The 26,268-nt window shown below is 41.6% G+C and overlaps 1 pseudogene across 1 annotated transcript; it reads left to right on the top strand.

Annotated features, from left to right (window-relative positions):
* Positions 1 to 17,853: 17,853 nt before the first annotated feature.
* On the top strand, positions 17,854 to 22,610 carry LOC147633744 (uncharacterized; annotated as a pseudogene). The gene is made up of 3 exons (XR_015266906.1): positions 17,854 to 18,085; positions 18,173 to 21,601; positions 21,721 to 22,610. The product of XR_015266906.1 is annotated as an uncharacterized LOC147633744 (transcript).
* Positions 22,611 to 26,268: the final 3,658 nt, after the last annotated feature.

Below are 26,268 nucleotides of genomic sequence, written 5' to 3'. Positions count from 1 at the left end.
TTTGCCTTTGTATCCCTAGTTCGAGGTGTCTCATCAGTTTGCATTTCGGCATTTCGTGTCTGTGATCTAGTCATGACTCTAAGTGGCACGACATCCTCATTCTCAGATGAAGGTGGTGATGGAACTGCCCCTACAAGGTTGAGTGAGACCTTTGGTTGAGAGGTGCCTTCCTCATGTGGTTTCAGCAAACAATCCTTTGGGAAGTGTTCTACACAACAACCTAGACAATATCTTTCAATTGGTGGAAACTGTGGTACTGTTGTATTGGATCGAGTTGTTTGCCTTGAGCGATGTGGACAATCACGAGCCCAATGGGATTCTCCGCACTCATAATAGGGGCCCATTAGTTTGGCTTCTACTTTCCTTTGCTGCCATTGACCTGAGGGGCCTGGAGTCCTAGGTTGGTAGCCGCCTAGCAACATCAAGGAATTTTGTTCCCCTGGTTGAGCCTCCAGTGCTTGGCTTGGGTATGCGGGACTTTCAAAGAGATTTTCCTTGGATGAATATGATGCATATTCCTCCTCCACATAGCCTGGGTTTACCAAGTCTCTACACATATTTGAATTATCGTAGTCAACAACCCTCACAGGAGCAGTCCTAGGAGCAGGAGGTTGAGCACCAAGAACAGGTCGTGCTTGCTCTTGTGCCATCGGTGGCTTACGTTCAAAATTAGTATATTGTTGATGCATTTGTGGAGCCACTCCACCCCTTTGCTGCTCACGCTCCTGTCTCATTCTTGCAATGCGAGTACATTCCTGTGTGGTATGGGTAAAGTTCCAAGCACAGGCTTGGCACCACTTCTTTGTGGGTTGGTTAGGAGAAAAGGTATTACATTCTTTAGTTTTATGGTTACCGCCACATGCTCCACAAAGATGAGGACTTGTAGGTAGTACACTCCTCATTCGCTGCTGCTGTTGTTGTGGCTGCATGGGTGGGCGATAGGTTTGTCCCAATCTCCTTAGTACTAGGTTAGCTATCTGGTCTGGATTTACTAGCGCGCTAGACCTTGAACTTTGGTCATCACCCCACTGATCTCTAGGTTTCACCTCAGAGCCAGTACCATCTTAGAATTTGAAGTTATCGGTGAAATCCATAGCATCATGGCAACACTCATTGAAATTTGTATGCTTCTTTGCATAGAGATGTGTATGCAGTGTTGAATTTTTGAGTCCTTTTAAGAAGAGAGAAATTAATCGACTCTGGGCGGGCTTCTCATCTTCTGGGCAACGATTAATGTACTGCTTCATTCTATTTACACAGTCTCTAACACTCTCATTCTCGCCTTGCTTGAAAGAGTAGATGTTTGCTACCGTGTCATGTTGAATCCCCATCAAGGAAAAAGCAGCAATGAATCTCTCTTCCAAAACTCGTAAAGAAGATTTGTCTGAAGTCTCTAGTGCCTGAAACCAAGCAAGGGCCTTTCCCTCAAGAGTGAGCCCAAATCCTTCAATTTGAGTATGCTTATCAGCCACTTGCTCAGCTCGAACTACTTGCCTAAATGCTGCTACATGGTCGTATGGATCTCCCGACCCTTCATACTTCTTTACCAGTTTCTGAAAAGTTGATGGCCTTACTTGTCTTGAATACTCATCATAGGGCCTACGGCCTCTCACTCTCAGTGGGAATTGTTCCTCTCTTTGGTAAGATGGTCCACATGTATCCCAAATCGGTGTGGGTCCCCTATTACCAGCCTCACCAAACCCCTCCAAAGATCTTGTCACCCGCATTTTAGGAGGTGCATTTATGGGAGGCCGAGTTGGCTCCCCTACCCTCCGATTGTTATAATGAGAAAAATGTTGTTGTGGTGTGATCTGTGGTCGCACTTTTGGCGTAGGACAATATCTTGGTGCTAGAGTTGGGCTACTAGTAGCAGTGGTCCACTTTGATGTTGAGGGTCCCTCTCTAGTGAACTCTCGTAGGGAAGGAGCAACAGTTTCTCCAAGAAAGGCTGTCTCTCCTGGTTTGGCTGTATTTGTTGAGAACACTTCCATGAATAATGGTTGTCCTTTCCACGTGAGCTCCCGAATCTCCTTCCAATCTAAGGTTCGGTATTCATTGGCCCATTTATCAACTATTCGGTTCCTGTGTCCTGCAAGCTTCTCGACTACCACCACAAGTGCTAGAGGAAGATCTAGCTCTGGCAATCTAGTTGTGGCATAATATCCCTCTAAAGAGTCCTTATAGACCTCTTGAAGTGGGTCATCCTGTAAGACCTTTGTCACTGGAATTTGTCGTACAAACTCCCATTGGTTCTCAGCCCCCTGATCCATTTTGCTCTTGCCTTTCCTATCCCTTTCCAAATTTAGATCTACAAGAAGTAAATCATCTATGGATGGCTTTGAGAACTGGGCATTGGATGGTCCTGGCATGTCCGGCTCAATGAGCCAGTCATCTCTAGACTCCCTTACTCTGGAAAGCTTCGATAAGTCTAAGAACTCGTTTTTAGAGAGCTCCCCTAATTTGTCTACATTCTCTGGATGGTAGGTGACTTCGTAGCGAACACCATCTCCACCCATGTACATGTTACCCTGGTCATTGACTAGAGGTGCTCTATCAAGTTCTGAGAAAAAGTCTGCGATCTTAACCAGATACCGTTGTTGTGGATCCCTAAAGATCTCAGCTCCTTGAGCATTCGTGTAGACATATTGGAGTCTCACATTGAGTGTTAACCCCATGGTGTCAGCTTCAAATGGATTAAAAGATCTTGTGGGTGTTCTATTTGGGGCTAAGGGATGACTATTTGACGGCCCTAGATTATCCATGGACAATGAGCTAGTTGTTCTGGAGGAAAGGGTATCGGATTGGGATTCGGAAAAGGTTTCAGCAATATCTGCCAAATTTCCTACCGATTGGGTCCCGCTTTCCTACGTAGGTACTCTAGAAGGTGCCCTAGGCCCTATGGCAGTGTCTATAAGACGTCTCGACCGCAAGTGCATAAGGTCAAATTTTTTTGGTTTTTTATGTGTTTTTTTCTTTTTTGTTTTGTTTTTGTTTTTGTTTTTATTTTTTTTTGTTTTTTTAATATATATATATATATATATTTTACCCTACCTAACCACTAAATGCAACTAAAATGAGTATGTGTGGTGTAACTATCTATCCTATTTTTTTTGTTTTTTTTTATTTTTTTTAAAAATGATTTTATTTTTTTACTTTTTTTTCTCTTTTCCTAATTAAAAAATATGAATTACGCTAAAAAAATACTAATTATGTACAAAATTACAAAAATTTTAAAACAATGCAAATTTCACTAATTATGCAAAAAATTACAGAAACTTAAGAAATAAAAAGTTACAGAATATGCAAAAAAATCTGGATTCCTAAAAAATACATAATTTACAGATTTTTTTATTTCTTTTCTTTTGTTTTCTTCTCCTTTTTTTTTAATTTTTCTTTTTTTATTTTTTAAACTAATTAAATAAAAATACTAACTATGCACAAAATTACAGAAATTCTAAAAAAAATGCAAGTTACACTAATTATGCAAAATTTTATAGAAATTTAAAAAATGAAAAATGGACTCAAAATACAAACACAAAAATTGTTTTTTTTCTTTCTTTCTTTTCTCTCTTTCTTTTAATTTATTGTTTTATGGTTTTTTTTCTTTCTTTCCTCTCTTTTTTTTTAAAATTTATTGTTTTATGGTTTTTTTTTCTTTCTTTTTTTTCTCTCTTTTTTTAAAATTTATTATTTTATGGTTTTTTTTATTTGTATTATTTTTTTTAAAAAAAAAGAAAAAATTACAATTACAAGGAAATTAAAAAAATAATAAAAAACAAAAAAATCACTAACCTTATCAGCTCGGCGCCGTTCCGGATTCCTCGCCGCCGCACCCACGTGCTCATCTTCAACGCTTTGCCTTCTTCAATGTGCCCACACGCTTCCTGCCTTCTGCGTTCACCTCCACTCGGCCGCTTCACCACCAGCACCGCTTCACCACCTCCTCTGTCGGCCTTCACTCGCCTCCTCTCGCAGCCACCTTAGCCGCCGCCGCAGCCACCGTTTTCTTCGCAGCCATAGCCACCTTCCACACCTTCGCCCGTGCCCAGCAGCCACCTTCGCTAACGGCTCTTCGCAACCCGTTCCACGCGGCCCTTAGCTGAAGCCGTTCGCAAATTCCCAGGCGGCGCCGGACAATGAGCGCGTTCTTCCAGTCCTGAGCGGCGCCCGCCGCGTTGTTGAAGCCCATTGCGAAAGTGATGCCGCTGTCCGCGTTGTGGGCCGGGAGCAGGCGCTTCTCCGAGCCGGGCAGCTCGTGAAACTTACTAACCGCCTTTAAAATCTTGTTGATGTCCACGCCATGGTTCACCACCTGGAAGAAGCCCCACTCAATCTGGCTTACTACCTCCGCCCGCCGCGCTTGACTTTTCTACTTGCAGCTGCCGTCAACACTCTTCTTGCGGCCAGCCTTCCACACCTCTCCCGCCGCAGGTCGTGCAGCCGCCGGCCAGTCAAAAGCCGCCTTCTTTTTTTTGCTTTCAGCCGGCCGCCTTACAGCTTCTCTGGCCTCCCCGCTCTCTACGTTGGCCACTGCCTTCCACGCCGGCCACTCCGCCTCTTCCACCTCCACGGCCTTGGCCTTCAACGTATTCATTTTTTTTTAAAGGCCTCTATATACTATATAAGACCATGAACACAAGCCTAGCAACCTTAATATATTACGCACTTTTAAAATGCAAAGGTCGGTGCCTACGTGGAAAAGGAAAGACTGAATGCCCATCGCTTAGCAACTCTCTCCATGTTTTTTTTCTTTTCTTTTCTCCCTTCTCTTTCCCTCTCTCCTCTCTTCCTTAAGGAGGCTTCTCACTTGGACGCCTATGGAGCTTGCATAAGCTATGGAAGAGCTTAGCAACGCACCTCTTTTATTTTTATTTTTATTTTACTAATTACATGTTAACGAAGAGTATGAAAGCATGAAATGGCAAAAAAACAATGAATGTAAGCATAATGACGGTACTTGAAAAGGAATAAAAGCAATAAAACATAAAAAACAATGCGGGAGAAACCTCAACCGTTCAATGGTTTTTTTTCTTATCCTAACCTTATCCACTCACACCGGGATCGCACACCTGCACTTAACCTAATAACTCAATGGTTTTGCAACCAAAAGAGGAAATAGTGGTGGTTTCCACACACTCTCAACCGGATTTGAGTCTCATTCCCCGGCAGCGGCGCCAATGGAGAGACGGAAAACTCTCTCACTTGTAGCAAGAGTAGTATGATCCACATGTAGCTCAATCCAATGGGATTTGCATCCCTTTCGGAGCTAGGGATTCAACCCGTACCGGTGCACAAAAGCTTATCCATTTGATGGAGAGAATGCTAGGAATACTACTACTATTGACATAGACTTAACATACACACAAGCTCAATCTTGCTATTGCTCACTCAACTCCACATTCCACTCATCCATACATCCAAACAAGAAGAAAGCTTAGCTATTGCATACACAAGATCAAAGCATTCTTCATTCTCAAATACTCATTTCCCTAGCATGCACACAAATCTTGAAGCTATCAATAAGAAACATGCACACTAGAGAATTGACATGAGAAGAGAGACAAATATCAACTCATTGCATTGAATTAACAAAAGAATAGAACTTACAACAATGTAGATGGGGAGAGAGAAGAGCTTGCACCTCTATGGGAAAAGAGGGAGAGCTAGTCTCAAGAGAGCTCAAACATGAGTTTGCCCAATGTGTCCATAAGCTCTCAAATGAGCCACTTTTTATACAAAAACTCTAAAACTCCCAAAAGTTCCCATGTGGGATTATTGTCAAACCCACTCCCACACTAATCCACAACTTGGAACTCTTTACAAGAGCCCTAAGTGTCTTTTTTTGTTGCATCCTTGCATTGATCTTCACTCGTCACGCAACAATGACCTTATCTGTAGTCTCAAAATTCAAGAAAAATAATTTTGATTTCCAAACATCTCCAAGCTGTGGGTCAAGGCAATTTAAGACCTACACAACATTAACTCAAGAGTAAGAAGACTCAAACTTCTCACACTCAACACCAGTTATTACGAATGTCAAACACAGAGTGTAGATACTATACCCTTCCCATTCGATCATATATTTTTCGTTGCACTACATCAATCTCCTTCTTCTCTGTAGGCTACTCTCTCCTCCATGGGAACTGTAGCCTTTATCCTCTCCAGTGCTTTCTTGACGTCTGTATTAAGCTCAACCTGCAACACATTGACAAAGCAAATAGAATGTATCTCTAAAAAATATGAGTCAATACCCCAAACAAACAAGAGGCAAGAAAAGGGACGTTGCTCTCACCTAAAATACAAGCCTTGCTAAGTACCCTCTACTTAAAGGCCTCTACTTAAAGGGTACCAGCCTACAGTTCCTTTCACCTCCCTGGTTCTTGCAATATTTATGACCTGACGCTCTTGGGGAGTGAAGGAGCTCATGAAAACTTGAGCGTCGCACATGCACAAATGTTATTAGCATTCCTGAGTACATCCCTCAAGCTTGGTTTGATAATAACTGCATGCTCATTCAATCTACAAACATAAATTTTCAAAATTAAATGAATCTTTAAGATGAAAGTAGACACAAACAAGAAAGGAAAAAGAAAAAAAGGCTTACGAGTTTATCCTCTATAGCCTTGCAAGTAGCGCAATTTCCCTTGTCTTACGTGGGTCTATCAAAGTACACATGACCCGAATATGCCGTGCTTGGGTCTCTCTGTACAACTCTGCAATCACGGACATCCAAGCCATGGTTCTATGGTTTCCCTCCCACACATAGAACATCTTCCCAGCAGAAAGGTACTGGAACTCCATCTTAACTTCTAACTCCTCCTCGAATAGTTTATCCACCTCCCTCCACATGGGTGACCAAGACTCCCCCAGTGTTGGCTTTAGACACCTGAAATGCAAAGGCCATCAATGGAGAAAACCCAAATTAGAAGGAGAAGAGGCTCTGCCACTCCTGCTGTAGTGATGGAGCATGAGTCATAGGACGGAGTACATTTTTATGTTACACGTAGGCGACCAGTTGGTGGGAGGAGACCTACCTCTTCAAATGTACATGGAGAGGAGATTCTATGCAAGAAGGAGAGTGTTGTTCATGACACTAATTTGGCCATCAGAAGAACAGAGCCATGTAGTGTGGTGACATGCTTTGGGTTCATTACTACACAAAGGCTAGATGTGGAGCACTCATAAATACATTAGGTTGAAGTGCAACTGAGGGTGTCCTTGCACCTTGCTTCAAGGGGAGAAGACAACATCCTAATGGTATTAAAGAGCAGTTTCTGTCGTTTTGCAACACCTCTGTAGCCCATACATGGAGTGTTGACTAGTCTATCCTTGGTGTGCCTAGCCATTCCCCTCGGGTGTGGAAGGTTTCTATTGGGACTTTCATAAAAAAACATAAAAAGGAGCAATCGCGGCATGCAGGTTTTGTGCTAGCTTGAGGAGGATGAGAGTTTGCATGTGCAAGGATCAAACATGCAGAGGAGTGCAGCAGCATTGAGTCATGTTCGGGCGGCTGGTCGAAGGGATAATAGGATCGTGAAGTGGAGATCCATGCTAAGTAAAGATTTTCAAAAGAGGATTTAAAAGGCTCAATGTTTGAATGCTGAAGTAGTGCAAGAGAAGATAATAAGTCCAAATGAAATGCATCTTTTCCATGTGCATACAGAAAGTACTATTAAAAAGGGTTTGACATACATAGTGACAATCTCAGAGTTTCCACGCTGCTCCTGCAAGGACTTCATGCAATGAGATGCAAAGAAAGGGATGTATATTCCATGTAAACACATCTACTTTATCTTCATGGGTGTTTTGGGATTGAGTGATAAAGTGCATGAGTTTATGCACCAATCAGCTCTTACAAAGGTGGAATTGTTCCAAGCACTAGCTTCTCGTAGAAACCAGCACCACTTGGTTGAATTTTGAGACTGCATAGGATCATTTTGGACCACCATTATGTATTTAGAATATGTATGATGATGCATTAGCTTATTTTGGGAGAAGAATTTGAGAAACGCTTATATATATTATGATATATCTACAATGTAATTTGGGAATGTATAGAAGCATCACAACTACCCTTGATGTAATTTTGCTATTTTGATGTTGGGTAACGGTCTAAGAACCCTTGCTTCTAAATGTGTATGGCTTTCTTTGTATTCAATAAATCATGTGGACTTTTGGATTTTACATTAATGAATGGGAAATACCTTTATTTGGAACATAAATGACTTGAGGATAATGAATTGACTTATACATATTGATAATGATATAGATGCTCAAGTGGTTTTGGTTTTTCAATCTTTAAGAGACTATTGTTATTTGAATGAAGGAAAAGTAATTGCTAAAATTTCAATCCTTGAAGTTCTTGACATTAAAAATAACGCGAGCAAAAGAGAGGGCTAAATTTAGAAATGTTTTCAATAAATAAATTTTAACTAGGGATATATCTACAATGGATTTTTTTAGAACATATAGATGCAATTAGAGCTAACTAACCACAAATTATACTTTTGATATTCTAAAGACCATTGCTCCCATATTTTTGTGGATTTTTCATATTTAGAAAAATTTATGTACATAAGCTCTTTTCCAAAAATGAATGAGAGACCTCTATTCGGAACATAAATAACTTACATTGTTGTGAAAATCAACAAAAGTCTTTGCTTGAACTACCACCTCGCTCAAACGCAGTTGCTAAAATTTTGGTAATAAGGTTATGATGAAAGATTGAAACATAGTACACCGAATATTCCTAATTCAAAGAGTCTTAAATATATATTCTCTTACCTGTTTAAGCGTACCTGTTTAAGCGAGAGATCACTATGAGAACTTCCCCCGTGCTATCCTCATTGAATTCAATAAGGATAGCATCAACACAAGGATTTCTGGATGCAACATTATTGAATGCTACAATTGGATAGTGCAAATCTAATTAGTCCAAAAACTATTTTATAAAGCAAAAGACCGCATTCAAAAAAGAAGGCAAATTAAGTAGACTCACATTTGTTAATCTCCTCCATACATGCCACAACTCGATGATTTCCGTCCCACATATACAACATCTTGTTGCTCATGAATTCTCACTATGTGCCTTTGATCATATTCTCAAACTCCTCGTTTTTCAATCGCCAGATGTCATCCCATGAAATAACATAATTTTGAGTCACTTCGCTAATAGGATTATGGGATGAGGAGATGGAGCAAATGAACTTGCATCTATCGGCAACATAGCCATACGTATAAAATTTCATTGCCAACTTCTTGTACCTAAACTGCACTCTTTGTATTATAGAGGGGTTAGGCACAAATTTGCACAAAGGAATAGGTGGTACAGGAGTAGATTTCACCCCCTGCAATGCACACACACACACACATTATGTTTGGTAATCCAAAAGATAGAATTGGGGGATGCCATGAGGACGAACAGGTAACATGAGAAGAAGGAGATTGAACAAGGAACAAAGAGTCCTAAAAGATATAAGAACGCAAAAGATAAAAATAGAGCAAAAAAGCAATAGATATAAATAGAGGGATAGATATAAATAGAGGAAAAAAGATTAAATAAAAAAATTAGGATTTTAAAATTAGGGTGGAAATGGAATAGAGAGAGAGGAAAAAAGAGAGTGAGTAAAGGAAAGGTTTGTGAAAGAGAGGGGGAAGAAGAGAAGCTCCATGAGAGAGAGAAAGAGAGTTTGTGAGAGAGAAAGAGAGTCTTTTAGGGTTTAGGGAGAGAGGGGATCTTTGAGAGAGAGGGAGAGAAGGCTGTCCTTTTTTGAGAGAGAGGGAGAGACAGTTGTTGCTTTTAAAGAGAAAGGGGGAGACGTTTTGCTTTTAGGGTTTAGGGTTGCAGCGTGAGCTATGTTCACAAGAGGGGGAGAGGAGTGGGTTGCTACATTCGCACTCTAGAGGACTGCAACGTGAGTTGCGTTCACAAGAGGGAGGGGGGAGCTATCGCGTGAATGCATGGAGTGAAGCATTTAATTTGGGGGGGTGGGAGGCGCGTGTGCCCCCCTCTAAGGGCGATGGTCGCCCTTAGTGGGGGGACATGGGTCACCAACTAAGGGCGATCATTGCCCGTATTAGTTGGTGACCTCACTAAGGGCAACCATCGCCCTTAGTTGGTGACCTCACTAAGGGAAATGGTCGCCCTTAGTGGGGGACACGTGTCACCAACTAAGGAGGAGGATATAGAGAGCAAGAGAGGGAAGGGGCATAATAGGTAAGAGAAAGATAGAGAGGGAGAGGAGGATATACAGAGCGAGAGAGGGAAGGAGGATAGGATGTAAGAGAAGGATAGAGAGCGAGGGTGGGAGAGTGAAAGGGAGGGAGAGAAATGGATGGTGGTAATAGAAGAGAGAGACAGTGTTAGCAAAGAGAGACAAGGATAGAGAGAGTGAGAGAGGGAGGGTGGGAGAGGGAAAGGGAGGGAAGAGAGAGGGGGGAGGGAAGAGGGTGGGAGAAGGAGAGAGAGGGAGGGTGGGAGAGTGAAAGGGAGGGAGAGAGTGGAGAGAGAGGGAGGATGGGAGAGTGAAAGGGAGAGAGAGAGAGGGAGGGTGTGGGAGAAGAAGAGAGTAGGATCTCCTAGAGAGAGTGAGAGAGGGAAAGGGAGGGAAGAGAGAGAGAGAGGGGGAGGGAAGAGGAGGGTTGGAGAAGGAGATAGAGGGTGGTGTGGGCTGGGCTCTGGGCTGGACAGTAGTGGGCGGAGATGGGGGTGGCAATAGTTAGAGAGAGATTGTTCAAGTAGAGAGAGAGGGAAGAGGGTTGGAGAAGGAGAGTAGTGGGTGGACGGTAGTGGGCAGAGATGGTGGTGGCAATATTTAGAGAGAGATTGTTCAAGTAGAGAGAGAGGGAAACCAAGAAACTCTCCCTCCACCAAGCTCGCTTGGTGAGCATCCCCATTCGGCATGAGGTTGATGGGCTCTTAGATGAGGGCCATGAAGCAAGCATTGTTGTTGTTGTGCAGAGAAGAAAAAGATCAACCCAACTGTAGAAATTGACGGAAAGCACATCTTTAAGTCTACATTGGTCAGCCAATTGAATGGGAATTCAACATTGTCAAAGGATAGGTTGACTAGAGTGAGGCAAGGTGTTTATTCTGTCAACGCACCAAAAGCTCAGCCCTCAAGGAATGCAAATTTCTTTGGCATAGGTAGTGACTGTGCTATTTATTTTGTGGATTCCACACAAGGGTAGCAAAAAAAGAACCAAAAAGAAATGGAAAAGCCAAAAACTTGAACAAAATGGGTATAGCTCATAGCACGTGGTATCTTTGGAGAGTCCAAAAGATGAGGAAGAAGGTGGGAGGAAGGTATGTGGACTACAAGCGAGGCTTTGATTTGACAGATCGGCCTCAAGGCATTGAAATTCAGCTTGATTGGTATCAGAAGGTGAAAGGACAATGGATGTTTCCATATGACTTAACCAACTTGAACACGATCACCATAGAGTCGGTTATCGCATTTGCAAATCTAACCTATAATGCAACAACTGACAAATACCAGCTAGATGAGAATGACTATCAGATATTCAATGACTTCCTTAAGAGTGCTGATTAGTTCTCTGCATGTTTCATGTAAGAATGAGTTTTCACCTACAACCGCCTTTAACAATATTTCTTATTAAACTCATTACAGTTTCATGGTTTTCTTTTTACAGGCAATAACTATACAAACATGTCATATGTCTAACGACAAGTAATTTTTTGTGGCTGAGGTATTGTGGCGTATTCAAGAGATTGTAGGTGTTCGTTTGCAAGGAGTTGGACTGACAATAAGTACTTTTTGTGGCTGAAGTATTGTGGCATATTTATGAGTATTGTGGTGTATCTATGTGTTCTTGTTCTCGCAAATAGGGCAAGTAAGATTCAATTTTTTTTCTTGATGTTTAGTTTCCTCCCTGCTATAGAGTTCTTCACAAGAGGCGATTTCTTTTCTTGTGTTTTCAGATGAATTTTTGGTGTTTTGGTCATTTTCGGATTGCCAACCAAGGTAGTGCATAGAGTTGCAGGACTTTACAATAGTGGTTCAAACAAGAGCTGACACCGTTATGTCTACATAACTTTTTGTAAAAGATTATATGTATAGCAAGTCTTATACATGGTCCATAAGTATTGTAAGATATGGATGACTCTTGAGATATGCATCAAATATGTAGGTTTTGTCCATGTAGAATTGCTCTCTCTCTCTCTCTCTCTCTCTCTCTCTCTCTCTCTCTCTCTCTCTCTCTATAGTTATTTGTCTTTAATAAACTTGTAAATTGTACATGCATGCACTAGTCATGATATTTTTAGATGGTGTGTAGAAAAGTGCTGAACAAGATGAATGTTGATGTGTTAAAGATGGTTGATTCACATGCATCTCATATGCATGCACTGCCAATCATGAGGTGGTTCTTTTATAAACTTGGTGCATATTTGTTTCACGTGTGTACGGACTTGAGGAGAAGAGGAATGGTAATGTCAACTACACATGGTCAGTATGTGTAGGTCGTGTTCAACTCAGATTTGAATTTTGCACCATTTTTTAGTTAAACATAGGGGCAAAAAAGAAATTGGATGCAAGTGGGTGTACAAAGTAAAACATAACAGTGATGGAAGCATAAGCAGGTACAAGGCTAGATTGGTAGCCAAAGGATATGCACAGACATATGGCATTGATTATGAGGAAACTTTCAACCCAGTTGCCAAGATGGCAATAGTGAGAGTTGTGATAGAGCAGTGGCTGCGTCAAAGCAATGGTCTTTACATCAGATGGATGTAAAGAATGCATTCTTGCATGGGGATTTGCAAGAAGAGGTGTATATGTTGCAGCCACCTGATTATGAGGATGTGAGTCACACCGAGCATGTTTGTAGGTTGAAGAAACCCTGGTATGGCTTAAAACAAGCACCAAGAGCATGGTCTGACAAGATTTCTGAATATCTTGTCACTATTGGCTTTCATGTAGCCAATGCAGATTTCTCGCTGTATGTGAGACACAGTGATAGAGGGGTTGTGCTTGTTGTCATCTATGCAGATGACCTGATCATTACGGGGGACCATGATGTAGAGATCTTTGATGTAAAGATCTTGCTTAGACAGAAGTTTGAGATGAGGGATCTGGGGGAGCTTAGATATTTCTTGGGCATTGAGGTGATTAGGTCACCACATGGTATTGCTTGGACATATTGTCCAAGTATGGTATGACAGGCTGTAAGCCTATCTCAGTGCCATTGGATCAGAATGGCAAGCTGAGTGCAAATTTAGGAGAGATTTTGGAGGATCCTACTATGTATAAGCGCATAGTACGAATCTTGATCTACATGACGATCACCAGGCTAGATTTGAGCTATGCTGTTGGGTTGGTGAGTCAGTTTATGCAGGTTCCTCGGAAGCCGCATTTGGATGCATTGAGACGCATACTGAGGTATGTGAGGTCTACTTTGCATTATGGACGATTTTATGAAACTGGGACAGAGATATGTGTACATGGGTACACAGATGCTGATTGGGGGCTAGTAGTATCTCAGATAGAAGATCTACTAGTGGCTTCATGTTTTCTTTGGGGAGTGCTGCTGTAACTTGGAGTAGCAAGAAGCAACCTACGGTTGCTCTATCCAGTACAGAGGTGGAGTACAGAGGTGCTTCTATGTGAGGTAGCTTGGTTGAGAAAGCTACTTGAAGATTTGGGTCTATCAGTGGATAGACAAGTTGTCATTTTCTGTGACAACATTAGCAGTATACAGTTGGCCAGGAACCCAATTTTTCATGCTCGCACGAAGCATATAGAGGTCCACTACCATTTTATCAGAGAGAAGGTTTTGGCACAGGAGACGTTGACCTTGTTTATGTCAGCACACAGGATCAGGTCGCTGACATCTTCACCAAAGCATTGGGTACAGAGGAGCTCCGCAGATTCAGGGCTTTGATTGGTGTACATGAGATGGAGTTGAGCTCGAGGGGGAGTGTTAAGATATCGAGCTCATCTAGTGAGGTAGTGGACACTGATGACCCGCCTGGGGGATAGGCCCCACACTTACACCACTGGCATGGTTGGTGAGATCATGGGTGATACGCGGCCAGTGGGATGACAGGCTGTGTGACAGCCATTCTAGAGACTAGCATAGTTATATCACCAGCTCATTTAGTTGGGTTCACACTATAGAGAACCCTAGTATGTATTTGGTTGAGTACCTTTTCATATTGTGTGTACTCTTATCTTTGTATATGGTGTGTTGAGTGTTGTGTGAAGAAGAAGAAGATTTTCAGCCTCTCACCTTGTGTGTTCTCTTTTTAGAGTTTTGTGAGTGTGTGTGTGCTTGCAAGAGCTTAAGCTCTCGTCTCCCTTGCATCTTTTTAACTATGATGTTGAACGCTAAAGGATACTAGCCTCTTCCACAAAAGCCTCTCTACGCAATGACCTACCATCTGCGTCAACAATCAACTCCGATAAAGCATCCACTCCTTCAACCCCATCCTCACCTATGAAGTTCGATGCCAAAACCTTGCAATCAACAGCTATTCCTGAAGAAGTTTCCAGAGCCCAACTATCTATCTCTAACAGGGAACTCAAAGGAAAGACCCCGGAGCCTATGCATTTTCATCGACAAACCTCAACAAAGGAGACAACCACATGCTCAAAGGCCTCATCATCAATAGCCACCACTGCACAAGAGACTCTAACCTCATCATCATTAACAATGCCCATGACTCTCAAGCCCACAACATCAGCACCAACCAAAATCAAGGAGGGCCCCAAACCTTCCACATCAACCCAAAAGAAAACTCCACCACAACAACCAAAATCAAGGTATCTTATTAATAGTATCAAAGTGTGGGTGGAGAAGCAGCTACTTGTAGCTCAAGACTAATATGAAGGTGCCAATCAAATTTGGGTGCCTCGAAAGTCAAAACCTCTTTCTCAACGTAGCACTCAAAGGCCAAGGAAGAAGAAGAGTACTCCACAACACCGTCCACAAAAGCCTATGCAAGTTCCTTAAAGAACTCCACCAATGCAACAAGTGTGGGTACCAAAAACACTGCTGCAAGCACAAGGGTACTACCAAAGAAATACCAAAGCTTAGGTCCCCAAGCGCATCACAAAGTCTCCTAAGCTTGCACAAAGAAAAAAGCCTCAACACCAAGCACATCAGCCACCAAATTACAGTGTTCGTCAAAGATGGGTGACTATGCATGTACTTCAACAACAAGGACACTATGATGGTAATTCCATCATATGGTTGCCAAAATCAAACAATGTGAAGAAAACCTCACCATCGACTTCAACCCCAACAACTTCACCTAAACTTCAACAAGAATGGAGGCCCAAGCAACAGCAAGCAAATCCCTCAACAACTCTCGTGCATTCAACACCAACACAAGAGCTTGTCTGTTCAAGCAAACAATCAGCAGTCTTCCCTACTCCCTCGACATCATTTCAGCAACAAATTCAAGAATCAATACGGAGACTTAGAAGCACATCAAGAACAAAATAACAATGCTCTTGTCACCCCTCTAGAAGTGAGAAATGAGTGCACAAGAAGATGTTACTTGCACATCTAAAATTATGCTTCCATTACAATGATAGAGGCCAGACATTGGAGTGATAGAGATGAGACATCCAAGGCTCCACAATAGACAACCTTAGACAAACACACAAATACAAGTAGGGATCCATAATCGCATGAATTTTTTAAGATGCATCGGGGCTCACTTGACTTATGTCCACGATAGACAACCTTAGATAAACACACAAATACAAGTAGCCATAATCACATGGAATTTTTGAGATGCACCATGGTCCACTTATCATCTTAGAGTCCACAAAGCACATATGTTAGATAGGTATTTATAGGTCTTCTCTCACCTCAACTTAGCATGTGCAAACATGTATTTAAAATACCCATATTTTAATAGATAATTTCAACCACCTCCACAAAAACCCTAAATTTTTTAGATTAAATAATTTTTCATTTAACCCCCACTTGCATGTCTACTATAGCATGTAAGTCGCTCAATTAATAACCTCCCTCCTTGCACTAAAGTGTAATGTTACAATATAGTATGACACTATCATATACCATCATTGAACCTAGCTTTCATAGCCAATTATTTTCAAAAATACTATAGATTAGTCAATTAGTTTTTAAACCTTTTTTTTAAACATGTTTTTGTGCCAATGTGCATGATAAACACTCCCAACATATATTCTCTTTTTTTGTCATTATCCCTTTTCTTTCTCTATCTCTTTGTCTCTCTCTAGTTCGTGAGAAGCTTATAAACAATCCACTGAAAAGATTAATATCATAAAATAGTGTAACACATACATACATACATACATACATACATACATACATATATACATACATATATATATATATATATATATACATACATATACATACACACACACACACACACATGTATGTATATGTATGTATATGTATGTATGTATTATTATTCTCTCTCTCTCTCTCTCTCTCTCTCTCTCTCTCTCTCACACACACACACACACACACACACACACAAATAAATTTACACACATTTATATAATTTCAATTGATTAAATCTTTCATGTAATGTCTCTCTCTCTCTCTCTCTCTCTCTCACACACACACACGTATGCGTACACATACAATTTCTCTCTTACATACATGCATGCACACACACACACTCTCTCATGTGCATGCACACACATAGACACATACATGTAAATATATATTATCTATAATATTATGTTTTATTATATTTAAATATATATATACCTATATTTACATGTGTATTTATAAAATAAACACATGTATATATTATATTTAAACATATATATATATGTATTTATAAAATAAATAAACACACGTACATATATAAATTTAATTAATTAAATTTTAATTAATACTAAATTTTAATCGATAGGAATGTATGATGAGGTGTACTTACTCTTAAATAAATGTATCTTACATACAATGTCTTTTGTCTTTTCTTTACAATTAGAGAGAGAAAGAGAAAGATACCTACACATTGAAGTTTTCATCAAATGAAGCTCACCTTGCCTCTATTTTTTCTCTCAAGGAAATCATTAGGTAAGAAGGGATAGCTCTCCTTTCCAAAATTAAAATGCCTTAAGATAAGAAAATTCAAATTTGTGAAAGGGGAAGGAAGATGGCTAGACAGAATGACACGCGATAGAGGGAGAAATGAAATAAAAAGAGCATTGAAGCTAAGCGTGCATTGAAAGATGTCGGCTATATCGACATCGACACATAACTGAACAACAAATGAGACTTTGGCGCCGGCTTGGCTGACTTTCGTTCGGCCAGATTCAATTTCAAAATTGTAAATTCTCCTTTCTTGGGTGTCCCCTTTTCTCTCCTCCTTTCTTTTCTCCTTTTCTTAAACTCTCCCTCTTCTTTCTCCACGTGGGTCCTTGGGCACTCATACTTTATCTTGTAAAGATACACTTAAATATGATGAGCGATGATGACTGACCCCTAACATTGCCTAATCGATGACTCTTTTTTTTTCTCTCTCTCGCGCAGATGGTGAGAAGCATCTAGAACAAAGATATCAAAATTTCACCACCCATCGTATTCAGCCTTATAAAATCTAATACTATTATGTCCTCGTCTAGTAATTAATACAAAGCCTTATAAAATGTAATACTATTATTAATAAGGTTTACCTTTGAATGTCCTCGTCTAGTAATTAATACAAAGTTCATGTGTTAAGTGTTGGAAAAATTTCAAGGCTCGAATTGAGAAAAGTCAACTGAAAATTCTCTTGCCTTCACACACCAACAGATCAACGGGGCTGGAACTCATCATGCGAACAGACAATGGTCCGCCGCAACCATTATCAGTTGTAATCAGCTCGAACACTTTGTAGGGAGGTCGTGATCGCAGGGGGGCAGATGTCTATGAATCCAGAATCGGTTTTTCATTATTCCTGCTAGGTTATGGTTGATCGAGCTTCCCCTATAAAAGCTAGGACCGATTTCCCTTCAACTCGTAGTCCTATTTTCATCAAAATCTCAACTTGCATTTCACTAGAATGGCAACCATTAATACAACGCCTTCATGGGTGATTCATCTTCTGCTGCTCTACTTAATTGGTCGGGTAAGTCTTCTTAGTGTTTGTGTATGTGTGTGTGTAGGGTCTAGGCCTGATCAAATATTCATCCTGGCATCCTGCTGCTGCATGCAGGTTGCGCCTGTGGCCTTTCTTAAAGTATCAGCAGGTCTAGAAGAAGACGTAGATGCTCTGCTGGATTTCAAAGTAGTTTTTCTGCATACTGATAGCCAAGCCAAGCTTCGGGATTGGAATACAGGCAACAAATCCAACTTTTGCCAATGGGAAGGGGTCACATGCAGTAGCAGTAGGGCGCACTTGCGAGGCCTCAACCTAGAAAGCTTTGGGCTGGCAGGCTCGTTGGCTCCAAATCTGGGTAAATTAAGGTTCCTAACCACCCTCAACTTATCATTCAACTCTTTCACTGGCATCATACCTCCGGAGCTCGGCAATTGCAGCTCCTCAGAGTGCTGGATTTGAGAAGTAACTTTCTCACAGGTGCTTTCCCTTCATCTCTTCCCAACTTGCCACACCTTCAAATCCTGAATCTAGGGTTCAATAACCTTAGCGGCTCCATCCCTCGAAACATTGGAAACTCGTCATCTCTTCAATTCTTGAAGCTTTATCACAATAATCTCATGGGCTCCGTCCCCACCCAGATCGGAATGCTTCCTAGCCTTCAAGTGCTATCGCTAGGGAAAAACAACCTCTCGGGAGTCATCCCACTGAGCCTTGGCAACTGCACAGAACTGACCAATCTAAATCTCAGCAATAACCAGCTCAGCGGCCCCATCCCCACCGTGCTCGGAATGCTTCCTCGACTTCAACTCCTATACTTATCGGGGAATAACCTATCGGGAATCATCCCGCCCAGCCTTGGCAACTGTACAAAACTGACACATCTAGAGCTCCCCTCAAACCAGCTCCATGGCCCCATCCCGATCGAGCTTGGAATGCTTCCTAGCCTTCAAAAGCTATTTCTCTATGAGAACAATCTCTCGGGAGTTATCCCGCCCAGCCTGGGCAACTGCACAAAACTAACCGCCCTAGATCTCGACTCCAACCAGCTAAAAGGCTCCATCCCTACCGATCTTGGAATGCTTTCTATACTCCAATCGCTTTACTTATGGGAGAACTACCTCTCGGGAGTCATTCCGCCCAGCCTTGGCAACTGCACAACACTGACTGATCTAGAACTCAACTCAAACCAGCTTAGTGGCCCCATCCCGACCGAGTTTGGAATGTTACATAATCTTCAAGAACTATACTTATGGAAGAATTACGGCCTCTCGGGAGTCATCCCATCCAGCCTTGGCAACTGCACACAGCTCATAATTATAGACATTACCTCCACCCAGCTGACTGGCTATATCCCCACAGAGCTTGGAATGCTTCCAAGCCTTCAAATCCTATTTCTCTACAAGAACAACCTCTCGGGAGTCATCCCACCCAGCCTTGCCAACTGCACAAATTTGAATGATCTACAACTCGTCTCAAACCAGCTCACCGGCCCCATCCCAATAGAGCTTGGAATGTTAGACCTTCAAACCCTATACGTATCGGCGAATTACCTCTCAGGAGCCATCCCACCCAGCCTTGGCAACTGCACAATGCTCACAAATATAGACCTTTCCAACAACCAGCTGACTGGCTCTATCCCAGCAGAGCTTGGGATGTTACATAGCCTTCAAATCTTACTCTTGTATGGAAACCGCCTCACTGGTGTCTTCCCACCCAGTCTTGGAAACTGCACAAGCCTCTCAGATTTAGAGGTCAGTAACAATAAGCTTATTGGCCTCATACCAAGTGAGCTTGGAATGCTACACAGACTTCAATTCCTATATTTGAATGCAAACAATCTCTCAGGAGTCATTCCAACCAGCCTGGGCAATTGCACAAGTCTCACAGAGCTAGTTCTAGAATCCAATCAGCTCAGTGGCCCCATCATGGTAGAGTTGGGACGTCAACTTTCTTCATTGCAGCAATTTTCTGCTTCGGGCAACTACCTCTCAGGTGACATACCCTCTAGCCTTGGCAACTCTACTACCCTCATAGACCTAGACTTGAGCTCCAACCAACCAAGTGGCCACATTCCTTCACAGCTCGGGCAAATGCTACACCTTCAAAGTCTAGACCTTAGCGAGAATAACTTGTCAAATACAATCCCATGGGAGTTATCTCTTTGTAGTTCTCTCTTTTATCTTAAATTATCTGGCAACTACTTGAGTGGGCAAATCCCAAGCAAGTTCGGACAACTTCAGGCATTGAGAAGGTTATACTTGCAAAACAACCTGCTCTCAGGCACGATTCCTCAATCTTTAGGTGACTTGTTTAGGCTAGAAGACTTGGATCTATCCTTCAATCAATTAAGTGGTTCCCTACCATCAAAGCTTTCCGCCATGTTTAGCAATTTGCAACTCTCATTGGTGTTATCTAACAATGGCTTCAATGGAAGTTTACCTTCTTGGTTAGGTGAAATGGTCAAGGTACAAGTTATTGACTTATCTAATAATAATTTTATTGGTAGTATACCTGAAAGCTTTGGTGGTTGTGTAGCACTCCTTAAGCTTAACCTATCACAAAACCATTTAATAGGAGGTATACCACTCCAATTTAGTAGTCTATCTTACCTTGAAAGCCTTGACCTCTCTTCAAATAACCTTACAGGGGTGTTGCCTTCTTTTCTTGGAAACCTTCACAACCTACTATTCTTCAATGTCTCCTTCAATGGGTTTACAGGTGCCATTCCATTAAGTGGAGTCTTCAAACATCTCACTGCAAGTAGCTTCCAAGGAAATGGTGGACTCTGTGGCCCACTTATTCATAGGAAGTGCATTCAAGACAACCAAGAACATCCTCATCATGGGATGAAGAAGATGACAATCCTTGCCATTGCCTTGGTTCCTATCATGGTAGCATTGACGTTGGCAATAATTCTATTTTATTATTTTCTTCATCCTTCTACTCAAAGTATGGAGGTTCTTGCAAGCTTTGCAAGACGAGAACGGTTCACTGCTAAGGATCTTGATGAAGCCACACAAGGCTATAGCAAAGAAAATTTTCTTGGAGAGGGTAGTTCAAGCCAAGTTTACAAGGGAATCCTACCAGGCAATAGGGTTGTTGCTGTGAAGAAACTCAAGGATGGGGGCTCCTACGAATCATTCTTGCGGGAGATGCAAGTTCTGGGAAAATTGAGGCATAGGAATCTTGTTGGAATTTTGGGATGTGTTCTCAATCTAGAAGTAAAGGCATTGATTCTAGATTACATGCCAAATGGGAGCCTTGAGAATTATCTACATCAACATGGTGAATACATTACATGGAGTTGGGAGATGTGTATGAAGATAGCAGTTGGAGTGGCCAATGGTTTGGCATACTTGCATCACGAGTATGATGTGCCCATCATTCATGGAGATGTGAAGCCTAGTAACATATTGCTAGGATCAGAATTTGAGGCTTGTCTTGGAGACTTTGGGATTGCAAAGATACTTGCCAATGCTAATACAAGTGGACATTTGCAATCATCATCCAACTTCAAAGGCTCAATTGGCTATATGGCCCCAGGTGTGCAAAGCACATTCTTCTAGTTTCTTTTGAAGCTCATTAGAAAGGCTAATATGCAGGTTTTCAGCTCAAATGATCATGACTAATGTGTTGCCTTTGATTTTGTGGTTTGTCTCTAGAGTATGCTTATGGAGCTCAAATCTCAACCAAGGTGGACGTTTATAGCTATGGTGTTGTGATTCTTGAGATGTTGACTCGAACAAGACCTACACAAGCTCCGGCACAAAGCCTTCCTAATTGGGTAGAATCAAAGTTCCCTGATGGACTAGAAGAAATGCTAGATGTATCTTTACTTGACAAAGGCTTTGATCACACATCATCATCATCACCGTCATCAAGTGGTTTCTACATAAACAACAACATGGTGTTGATGCAACAGCTTGTACGAATTGCTCTAACTTGCACGCGGGATCTTCCCAAGGATCGTCCCACAATGAAAGAGGTCTTGGCATTGTTGTCCAACATCCATAGTACAAGGGACACTACACCAGGGACTCCTAGTTTTCTTGGTAGTTTTCCTACCTAACATAATTTATCTCAAATCAGATAGTATTTAGTGCTTGTATGATTTATGGTCTTTGAGAGGGGGTCTCGTATAAATATATCCTCGAATTAATGTGTCTGTTCCTGTATAAGTATTTGGCTAGTGGGTCCAAACTTCAAACTCATTCCGGGGTTAATCACAGTCAGCATTATACATCGTTTTCATGCACACTGACTTCAAGTAACATGATAATATCTCAATGTTGTACGCAGCTACAAGCCCCACTTCTTGTAAGATAATGATATCTGAAGGACTCATGTAGGTAGCTACTACAAGTCCAGTTCTTACATGATTTGCAGTTAATTAACTAAGCTACTATACAGGCCTTTGACTCTGTACCAAATGCCATGAGTATTACAACAAATTATACAGAGAAAGATTAGACAAGGCTCATAATAGATGTGTAAAAAAAAAAATCCCTTTGAGGTGAGCAGCAATATTTAAAGCGACCATATTTGGCTCCAATGAATCTTGATATCTTTCTCTCTTTCTCTGTCCCCGATTGTGTGTAGGTAGCTTTGGGCTACGTTTTGGTTCTAGACTTGCCTCCCCTATGTGCATGCCATTGCTCACAAGCTGGTATAAGAGCCTTGGGGCAATAGTGGGTCGTCTGTTGATGTTGTTATGCACCTGGGTTTCCAACGTTCCAGTTCATAAATCACCCGTAAAAATACACTTATCAAATAACACAGTCCGGCAGTGATGTCGCCCCCACTATATATTCAGGTAGTTGACCACTTAGCGTAGGGTTCGTTGCATTTTGAGTTCAAAGACCTTCTATTTTTTTAAAGACCCCCGCCCTTGGCGAAGGACGAGCTGCATGGTTGGCATTGGTGCATGATCTCCACTTGTAACATCGATGAACATACATAGTTGCTATTGAGACTCGTTACACACAGCATGCCCGCCCATGCTTTTCCCCATTTTTAAAGGTAAAAAAGTGCTTTTGTCAGAGTTTTCAATAAATCTCCTTTTTTTTCTTTTTTCTTTTTTTGGGGGGGGGGGGGAGAGAGAGAGAGAGAGAGAGAGAGAGATTAGGCCGTCCATTCCTTGTGCTTCCGGAAAAAAAGGTGTTGGGTGTGCATCATAAGCCTGGGTTAGATGCCACATAAGAAAAGTGCCATCTAAGAATGTTATGGGGGGTGGAGCATGGGGGAGAAAAAGAGGAAGCGCAGTTTTACATTGTAACAACTATGCCAAGAACCCTTAAATGATTATCCGACGGGTGTAATTAGACTTATTATCCCAAAAAGATAAGTATAAAAAAATTTGCTTAAGTGAAACACAAGACAAATGCATAAAGCATAAAGATATACTTTCATGGTTGCAAATTAATGGGTAGAGTGTAGTTAAATAATTGTCCAAAAAAAAACAAGTACATAAAATTTTACTTAAGTGATACACAAGAAAAATCTACATACTTGGGTCTCAATGTTTTCCATTTTTCTAACTTGCGCCCTCTCTTACTACTAAGTACCACAACATTGTGTGTTTGGTCTCATCACCTAAGAATGCATTACAAACTAAAAACTCAGAGTCAAGATCTAATGAGGAGAAGCCAAGTAAACTTCCAAGAATGTCTTAATATCCTCAAACAAAGGTACTTTGTCTTGAGGATACAAATCCAACAAACTAGTTCCATCCATAAGTGAGCATGAATCCACCGATCCCTAAGGATTGCTCAAATGTAGAGACATCATGTGGCCATCCTAGAGGAATTAAAACAAGTGAACCGGTGTCACATGCGAAGCTCTAGGAGTCTTCTTTTACCCCTAAACATGTGTCCTGGAACAACCTCATGCAAAACGTAAGTAAGAGATGGAGAGAAGAGAGAGATAGCCGAGTTTCAATATATTCATATAGTACAAAAAGGATGTACAACTCTCAACTTGGCAAGCCATAGGCTGCCTTGAAAAGGTGAAGCCCTGGTTCATAAGGGACTGAATGCCTACAATCTTGGCTTGTGTCTTACCTTGGGACAACTCCATGAGCGGGTCAGCTGCTATTGACCAACAGCAAAAAACAACAACAATTTGTCTACTACCGACGACACCTGTAGCCCCTCAGCCACACCAACCGACCTCATCTTGCATCCACATGATACCCTTTCCGGTATCCACTTTGCCCTGCTCATGCCCTATTCTATTTGTGTTTTTTGTTGCCCTTTAGGAATTAGCAATGGCATCAAGCATTTACATGTCATACACATGACATCCCCTCTACTAAACTTGATGACAGGATTCTCACTTCTCACCCTGGATGCTGTAATCATCCCCTTGTCTCCGCATGGACTTCCAAACCTGTCATCCTTCCCTTCCTAGCAACCTTTTCACTGAAATCCCTACTCGATCTCCAAATCTGATGAAGATTTGTGCATCTGTTTCACCTCCACCTTGTCCCCTTGCCTTCTTGCCCTGTCCCTAAACACTTTCTCTGGTCTTCTTTTCCTGAGTATTGAGTCTGGCACTCTGACTCCACCCCTTGGAGGATCACCCTCCCTTAGAACCGTTGCTTGAAAGCCTTTCCTGGCATCCGACTTACAAGACTGCCATTCCCCTTGGGTCTTGTGGAACACCACCAACCAACCTCCTGGGAACTTCTTCCATGTCTTGAGTTACTCTCCTTGGACTATGCACCTTCATCTCGAACTGAATCAATGTTTAGTCTTGCTGTGCCTGATACTCTGTTACCAATGTCACATGCGGAAGTTCTGGGAGTCTTCTTTCAACCCTAAACACCTGTCCTAGAACAACCTGATGCAAAACGCAAGCAAGAGATGGAGGAGAGAGAGAGAGAGAGAGAGAGAGAGAGAGCTCAGTTTCAATATATTCATATAGCACAAAAAGGATGTACAACTTAGAAAGCCATAGGCTACCTTGAAAAGGTGATCTTGGACTCCAAAAATCCTAGTCTAAGACTCAATCCATAAGGGGCTGAATGCCTACAAAGATCATGGCTTGAACCTTATATAGACCTTGTGACTACCCCATAAGCTGGCCGAGTGCTGTTGACCACCAGCAAAGAACAATAATAGATGGTCTGTTACCGGCGACGCCCACAGCACCCTGAGCCACCAGCCGACCTAGTCTTGCATCCACACGATGCCCTTTCTGGTGCCTCCTTTGCCATGCTCATGCCCTAGTCTATCTATTTTGCCTGCTACCCTTTAATGATTAGCAATGGGATCAAGCATGTACATGTCATGCACATGACAACCGACCTCAGCTGTAGTAAGGTTGAATTCTACCGGAGGTAATATATTCTTTCCTTCTTGCATACATTTTTTCTAAATAGCCATAGTGTTAACATCATTTGGGTCCAAAAATACCAAGTTTTTTTTCCCTTCCACTAATCCCGAGTGCACATGGGATGCACTTTAGAATCCTTTATCAATGTAAATGATGCAAACTTTTGAATCATACTTTGCTCTTTTAATAGATTCTAGAAAGCCAAGATATATACCCTAAACTCTAGAAATCCCTCTAGATCTTGAAGCATGGAATTGCCCTTTGGAATGGAATGGTCAAGAGTAGCAAGTGTTACGCCCCGACCGGCCTAGAGCTAGGGTGGGAAATACATGGATTAACACGTGGATTAACCCAAGATAATGTAAGGTCCTCACAGGACCATGCTCATAGATAATCCGAAATAGAACCATTGTGGAACAAGATAGAGGACATACGCGAGAAACCACAACAACGAGGTTTCCTAAGACCTAAACATCGCAAACACATCGCAATGGACCGCAATATCCTATGGCTAGCAATGGTCTAGAGAAAATTCTAGTGTAGCCCACAAGGATCACTCTATACAAGGAAACCGTGGAGGTGTGGCTAGGTGCTATAAGATGCTTAGTCTTACTATATCTAGAACTTTTTCCAAGATGTATATGTAGCATCCAGCTTCGAGGTGACCCCAAAGCCCTGGTAGGTGGTGTTTTCAAGGAGCAAAATCAATATACTTTATAGGGTTAATCCCAATGGAGATCTTACACTGGTATTTGCTCACCCAAATACCCAGCTTGGGCATAAATTAAACGTTGGTTTTCAGCTTATAGATGTAGGAGACAGTGTCATACATCACTAAGAAATTATATGAGACTAGTAGAGCTTACACAAGGTTA

This window comes from Cibotium barometz, chromosome 11 (genome assembly GCF_041138505.1).
Source record: "Cibotium barometz isolate CiBa-2024 chromosome 11, ASM4113850v1, whole genome shotgun sequence".
Taxonomy (NCBI): Eukaryota; Viridiplantae; Streptophyta; class Polypodiopsida; order Cyatheales; family Cibotiaceae; genus Cibotium; species Cibotium barometz.
The sequence above is the reverse complement of the archived record's forward strand: the minus strand, read 5'-3'. Positions and strand labels throughout refer to the sequence as shown.